Here is a 7,730-nt window from a genome sequence, read left to right as displayed (position 1 = left end):
GGAAGGAGGAAGAATTTCTCTTTCAGGGACTTTGGATTTATGTCAATGGTGGTGGAATGCTCGGGAAAAGGTTGTGCAAGGGTATCGCCAAGGGCACCGAATTACACATGGAGACGTCGTTGAATTGGAGAATGTCTTGTGTGTATTTTCCCACGTTTAAAGAAAATTAATAATTGCATGAAAAACAATGAGTACAAGGAAGAGGAAACTGCTGTGAAATAGATAATGATAGTGAATTTATAACTTGATATGATTGAGTTATGAATTTTTCTCTGAGCATTGCCCTGGCTGCATCCTCTAGTTTTGCTGGATTTTCTTTGTTTCATTGGGTTTGAATTTAGTTGTTGTTGTTGAACAGTCAGAACCCCAGGCAACTCCAAGGGAGAAGGACAGGCTTCTCTTCTCCAGTAAACAGTGAGTCTCAGAAACTGCCCACGTGGTAGCTCGACCCGCCCTACAGTTGGCATCAGCTTGTTGGAAGTGAGTGTCACGGTGTTGAAGGGGAGCCACTGATTAAGTGCTCAGGTGCTAACTGCAAAGGTCAGAGGTTCAAATCCACCCGAGTCTCCACAAGAGAATGACCTGGTCGATCTCTTCCCATAAAGATCACGGCTTGGGGGATCCCGTGGAGCAGTTCTGCTTGGTCACATGGGTCACAGGCCCCAAACAGCAGCAACTAGACAAAGAAAGAAGGTTCACGGTGCGATTCAGCAGACATGGCATCCCATGTATCCCTCTCTCGTGACCACCACTGGAGAAAGTCTGCTCACTCCGATGACGAGGACTCTCATCTAGTCACAGACACCATTTCATGGAGATCTGCGTGGAAAGATATTTTGGTGCACTGCGGATTATATGTTCGTATGTGTTCTTTGAACTCTGGCAGTGGCGCCTGGGAAGCATCGATTGCTAACAGCAAGGTCGATGGTTCAAGCTCACCAGCTTCTCCAAGGGAGAAAGAGGAGGCTCTCCGCTCCCATCAACGTGGGAGCTTCAGAATCCCTACATGGGGGTCGCTGTTTGAGGGAACTGACTTTGTGGCAGTGTGTTTATTCTTTAAAGAGCCCTGGCAGTACCGGGGTGAAAGCACTTGGATCCTAACCATAATGTCAAAGGTCAAACCCACCATTATCTTCTAGGGAGAAACCTACGATAGTCTGCTTCCATAAAGAGATAGAGTGTGGGAAACCCGATGGAGCCCTGCTGCCCTGTCCTACAGGAGGGCTACGGATTCGAATCGGCATTCGGTTAGGGCTTGTATGGCAGTTACGTCATCTTCTGTCAATTGGAGTGAAGGGATGGAGTCTAGTCTGTCAATCAGGTCCTAGCCAATGAGGCCTCTGTGTGGGGATGACCTTCTACCGAGGATTCTGGGAAGTCCTGTCTTCCTCACAGGAGGCGGGACACACACTCCCTGCTTCACATTCTGTTGACAAGCCACATGAATCTCTGCTGAAGAAAGCCAGAGCCCTGGAGCTAGAGCAGCCACACGGAGACCGCGCTAGCACTGAGAGCCTTCTACAAGACTCCACACACTGGCCTGTGGTCTTCCTGCTTTCCGCATCATTGCATGTGCTGTGTGAGCCTGAAGAGGAATTTATGGATCCGTATCAGACATATGGGCTAATATCAGACTTAAACTGGACCAGGTTGGGTTAGTTTCTTAATATATAATTGTTCTTTGGTATAAAGCCCTCTCATACACATTTAAGTGTGTCTGGATTTATTCCTGGTCAACTCAGACTGACGCAGTTTAGGATCATATCAGTAGAGATGGATTCAATGGACGGAATCAGTTAGGAATCAGTAACTTGAAAGAGCAAAGTAATTGCCAGGAAGAAAAATCATTTATTAATGATCGTGCATTCGTGACATGGGAGAGAAAGTATGATTTGAGGGCAAAGAGGCTTTTATCTTCAGATTGATGATGATTCTGTTGCCATGGAGAAGGGATGATGTTTGCATTCTTGATGCCAACTTCTTCTTTAAGACATGCAACAACATACAGACGGACAACATCACTGAACTGGTTTAGACATTTCCAGGAGGATAGAGGGGAGGTAGCAGAGGGGTGCAGAGAAAAGACATTGTTAAGATGAGCGTGGGTGTTCACATGAGAAATTCACACACCCCAAACTCATAGGAGCGTGTGCCTGTCAAGGGTAAGAGTAGGCTTCTCTGTTTCCTGTGTCTAGTTGTGAAAAGCCCAAGTGAGACTCAAAATTGTAACTACAGATATTGTTTTTAAACTCCTACTTACTGGAAAAACGACTATCAGAGGGCAGAAGTGTCACCTAATTGATATTCCCAGGACAGTCATCTGAAAGAGAATGGGAAGGACAAGGAAGGAAAGAGAAGACATGAAATGAACAAACAGCTGGTCATTGTCGTGCATCCCCATTGATCACCCTTAAAGTGACAGATTTCCAAAAAAGATGAGCCTGAGGAGCACATTGGAAAGCCCCCTCCCCCCATCCTCTGAGGCGAGCCTCGGAGTGGAAAATCCGGCAAAACTTTTTTTCTATGGGTTGGGGGAAGGAGTGACTTTACCTGAATCCATGGCATTCACTATGTTCTCTACAGGGATGCCATTCTCTTTGACCACGTCCACAAAAGCTTCATAGTCTTCCTTGGGGACCTCACCGTCTCTTGCTGCATATCACGGAGGGTGTAAGGCCAGAGGAAGAAGCATCAGTGCCCGTCAGAACTACCACACTTTCAAGATGACAAAGCTCGACTGTGGGGGCCTCACTGGGTCCTATTTCGTGGAGTCCAAATAGAGTCCCCTCCTTGTGCTTCTCCTTATGAAGACAGAGGAGCCTGAGCCTTCAAAGAGGAACAACCTGGGCTGCTAATCACTGCAAGCCAGTGGCAATGAGTTTGGTTTATGTGGCTATTTGATAAGCTCTACTGAGACAATGAAGGACTCCTGGGGATGCCTTGAGGGCCCTGGGGGGGATACAAGGGATATGCTGGGTGTGATCCACAGGGTCAGTAGTTCAACACCAATAGCAGCTCTGACATAAAAAAGATGGGACTCTACTCCTATATGGAGTTACTGTCTGGAAACACAAAGAACTCATGTCCTCTGTCCTGTAGAGTTGCTATGAGTCAGCATCGACTCTGTGGCTGTGAGGGTTTGGTTTTGAGGTTTTCTTAATGACTTCACAGTCCCAAGTGAGTCTCAGTGACAGAAATCCAACAATGACCACAAAGCCTCACTCATCAATCTGGGTACCCCAGATTCATTCTGCAGCCATGCCAATGTGGGTCTACCCCTCAAAAGGTTCACGTGTATCTATTATGGATGGAAAATACATGTTGTCCAGGCTAAGTCCCATCCCTGTGATTAGAGCCCCATTGGGACATGAGTGTCCTGGGTTCTGCGAGTGAGGTTGTGTGAGTGAAGGATGTGCCTTCAGTCAATCTCTTGAGATACTCAAGGGACGAAAACTCACAAACACAGCAAGAAAGCAGAGATGCGATAAAACCCAACAAAACCACATACAGGTTACATGAAGAACAGCACGGAATCCAGGGCTCAGAAAGAGAACTTTCCTAACAGTGATCACCGTTGGGGTTAGGAACCACCAAGTCGTTTCTGATTCATATCAACTTTAGGTTAGAACTGAGCAAAATAAACAATAGAATCAACGGAGCAGAGCAAATAACTATCCTCACAGATGGATCCATAGACCACATCATGCATGGTAAACAGGGTAAAGATCCGAGCTGCCAAAGGTTTCATATTGCTCAGATCCACAATCCAAGCTCCTGGGAGCAGAGGTAAGAAATCAGGCCCCTACAATATAAGCAAGTATCCTGCATGGGAAACTGTAAAGTGCGGTGGAACAAGGATGTCTCTTTTAGCACTGAGCCGCACACGCTTCAACCAGGATGTTTCCCACAGCTGTCTGCATGTGGAAGGTGGGCGGTTCTTAAGGAAGATGAGAGAAGGGAGTCATTTGGTTTATGGTGCTCACACTTGGAGTCTAGACTTCTATCTTCCCGAACATTGAGAAAATAAATTTCTGCTCCCGAAAGCCACCCAGTTGTAATGTCTCTGGTTCGAGGTGCTGGGGGAGTCAGACAGCACCTGTCAGTGCCTCTGCTGAGTTGGTCGAGAAGGGATTTGTTGGGTTGTGTGAGAACACAGAGATTGTCAGCGGAAACCTGAGCGAGAGGTGGGGTGCCGAGCAGCAGCTCAAGTCTGATCCTGCACCAGCCGCCCTGAGTGGCATCTGACCTTGGGAACCCTCATGTGTGTGTCACAGTTGATGTTGGGGGCTGACACGATGACAGTGATACCCCTAAAACAGTCAGTCAGTTGAAATGGAAGCGTAACTACCAGGTCACTTGGGGGACACGGTCACTGTCAGTGACTTCTTGGACTGCACTGCAACACGTATTGGATCTTAGGGATGGAAGCTCACAGGTCTCAAGTCATTCTGTGGTGTGTTTTCCACCACACCTAACATACTACTCCTCGCCCCGTAAACCCACAGACTCAGATCCCACAGGTTGACCCACTTCCACAGGAATATATCGGGCTGTCAATACTGGAAACTCCCCAGAGAGCTTGTTGGGATACATACAAAAGATTTCCACCAATTTTGTTCTGTTGCCTGCTTCATCCTTGTTGAAAACAACTACAGAAACGGTCTTGTCACTGATATTCGTAAAGTAGAAGCTGTTGTCTCCTGAATCTGTGAAAGACAGAAAGTAGTATTTCAATCCTCTCGATAATCAGTTGGCTGTACCTTCTTTGGCCTGGGTGATCTGTCCTTCCTTACAGGGCCGTCGACATCTCACGGACTTTGTTCAGAACACAGAGAGACCTGGGTCTCTGCATGGCTGCCTTACCCACCAGCACCTCCTTCAGCTGATCCTGATGCCTGTGTCCCCAGTGATGTCTAAGTGCCAAGAGAACTTCGCTGCTCTTGGGTGCTGCGACGTGGATTCAGATTCTCGGCCACCGCGTGTGAGAGTAGGATTGCACCAGGGGGGTGAAAATCTGCCCTCTGTAATAGGTCAGGCTGACAGTCCTGAGTTCCTCAGAACTGCTGAGGGTTCAAATGGGCTCTCTCCTGCCAGGTGCATCCCCTGTGCCCCCAGGGCTCCCTCGTCCCCACAAGGGCTTGGTGACGGCAACAAAGCTTCTTAAATCACAAGACTTCTATTTTACAATGAGTGGTGAGACAGAGTCATGCCGTGAGTGCACAGACCTTGTAACAGCCGATTGTTAACATCATGGGAAGGAAAGTGTGTCAGTTTCCCAGGAAAGTTATTATTTAAAACAAAATGTTAAAATCTACCTGATAGATAAATTATGGGTGGATGGATGGATGCTGGATGCATTCATGAATATAGTCTAATGATGGGTAGATGGATGAATAGCAAATAGATAAATGATTCATAGATAGATGGTGAATGGGTACATTATACATGGTTAGGTGGATTAATGCATGAATTGATGGTTTCATGGAGAGGTAGTTATTTATATGATGGATAGATGAATATGTGATGGCTGAATGGATGGTTGGATGGATGTGTAGATGGTTAGATTGATACGTTGTTGGGTGGATGGATGGATGGATAAACAGATAGATGGATGAATGGATAGATAGATGGATACATATAGAGATATAAATTATGGATAAATCAATGGACAGATGGATGCAAAAAAAGACAGATGTTTGAATATATAGATAGATGGATACATATCTATAGATTAATTATGGATAAATAAATGGATAGATGATGAATAGATAGGTAGATAGATAGATAGAAGTTGAACAGTTGGATCATGCATGGTTGGGTAGACGAATGCATGAACTGAAGGTTTGATGGATAGGTAGCTATATGTGGATAAGTAAACATACGAGGGGTTGGTTGTATGGATGGGCAGATACGTAGATGGATCTAGGGATAGATGGATAGAGTAGATCTAATGGTCTTAAATCAAGGTAGGATCATGTACAACAGAGTGAACTAGGGCTTTACCCTACACCATCTTCACAATTTCTTGATATGCTCAAGTCAATCCTTGCCGGAATGATGTCAATCCATCCCACCAGGGTTTCCCTTACTATCGCTGTGCCTCTACTTCATCCCAAAATTATGTCCTCCAGCTCTCCTTCCCTCCTGATGATAATCCAGAAGCAACAAGCGGGACAACGCTCTTTTTGAATGCAAGTCAATTCCAGTGGCTGATTTCAGAGGATGCTCAGCAGACCTTCCTTTCTGCTCTGCCTTCACCTGGAAGTTCTTCTGTCCACCACAGATGACCCTGCTGGTGTTTGAAATCTCGGTGGCAAAGCTTCCAGCAGGACAGCAACGGGCAAGCCGTGCAAGTGGGGCACACTGACACGTAGGTGGTAGACCTTTACAGCTGAGCAAAGTCTACAACATTGATGAGAGTAAACACCCAAACTCACCACTGCCTACCTGTCTTCCTCCTCCTGACCCTGATCTGTTCATCTGTGCTTTGGGGGCTGTTAAATCTATCGCCTCTCTAAGCTGCACAGGATGCGTAATGGTGGCTTCCTGTCATCTGTTCTAAACTCACTCACTGTGGATTGCCATCAGACTGGGAGCTTGCAGTGGGTCACCGTGTGTTCATTTTCTCCATGGAAATTAGCACACACGTGACTGGGCTTCAGTGCCTTCTTTAGCTGTAAACCTTGAGCATGTTTGCTTCCATGCATTAGAGTGATGCCATGGTGCATTGGATGAGCACTGCTACCTGAAGATTGGGGTTCAAGTCTAAGCAGGACCCTGCACAAGGAAGGCGTTGTAATCCACAAAGAGGAGAAATAAAATGAACACCAGGCTTTGGAAGCTCCACGTGTGCACCTCTACTCTGAAATGCATGGAAGTTCCAGGAGCGAGGGTTTCCTCAATCAGTACTGGTGTATAGAGCTGAGATGGTGACTATTGACCTGACACTGAGCTCAAATGCAAGGAACTAGCCTCTGAGGGCATTTGCAATAAGCAGCAGGGGCTCTCATGAATTCCAGACCTCTGGGGACAAGGTACTCACAGTCGACTTGGAAATGACCCTCTGCTGTTCTTTTCCCCGTTAATAAAATCTGGTGGCATTGGCCATCAACCCTGAAAAACAAACAAGGCAGCAAATTTTTCTTTAGTTCTCATGTTCTTCTCAACATATTCCCCTGCGGTCTTAAAATATTTTATATTTTTAGGATTTATTCTACGAGTGCGTTATTGAGAATAGAGAGGAAAGAAGGCACAGCGATTCCTGGATTCCTGTGCATAAGGTATGTAGACACAGGGGGCCTCCTTGGAGTTGTGTAAGCATTCTTCCCTTCCTGCCCTGCATTGCTCATTCCTCAGGAGCATAAAGCCAGTGCCCCCTAAGTTTCCTAGGAAACCCTCCCGGGTTCTCTGTCCAGTTTGATCACATAAAGGCAATTCTTCAACAGGAGCCCTGTTCAAAGCAGGCATTCCTCATCAGTGAAACGAAACACAGCGATCTGATTTTAAACAAGACTTCCGGGGATATTTGCTTGAAGGGTTAAGGCACAGAGATGGACCCAGGTCAACCCCTGCCCACCTGACTGAAAGAGAGGTACATGTGGAAGGACTTCAAAGAGAAGGGACTCAGCAGAATGTGGACTTTAACGACCACCACCTTTAATGTCACCTGCAAGTAAGGTGTGTGTTTTGTTTTTGTTTGCAAGACAATTTAAAAGCGATTGCAAGCACGG

The 7,730-nt window shown here is 46.3% G+C and overlaps 1 long non-coding RNA gene across 1 annotated transcript; it reads right to left on the bottom strand.

Annotated features, from left to right (window-relative positions):
• Nucleotides 1-2,550: 2,550 nt before the first annotated feature.
• LOC142435547 (uncharacterized) lies at nt 2,551-7,117 on the bottom strand. Its single transcript, XR_012781572.1, has 3 exons — nt 7,043-7,117; nt 4,596-4,706; nt 2,551-2,652 (listed from the first exon to the last, which is right to left on the bottom strand). It is a non-coding gene; the product is annotated as an uncharacterized LOC142435547 (long non-coding RNA).
• Between the last annotated feature and the right edge of the window lie 613 nt (nt 7,118-7,730).

The sequence above is a fragment of the Tenrec ecaudatus genome, chromosome Y (assembly GCF_050624435.1).
Source record: "Tenrec ecaudatus isolate mTenEca1 chromosome Y, mTenEca1.hap1, whole genome shotgun sequence".
Classification (NCBI taxonomy): Eukaryota; Metazoa; Chordata; class Mammalia; order Afrosoricida; family Tenrecidae; genus Tenrec; species Tenrec ecaudatus.
Note: the sequence above shows the minus strand (reverse complement) of the source record. Positions and strands in the feature narration are given on the sequence as shown.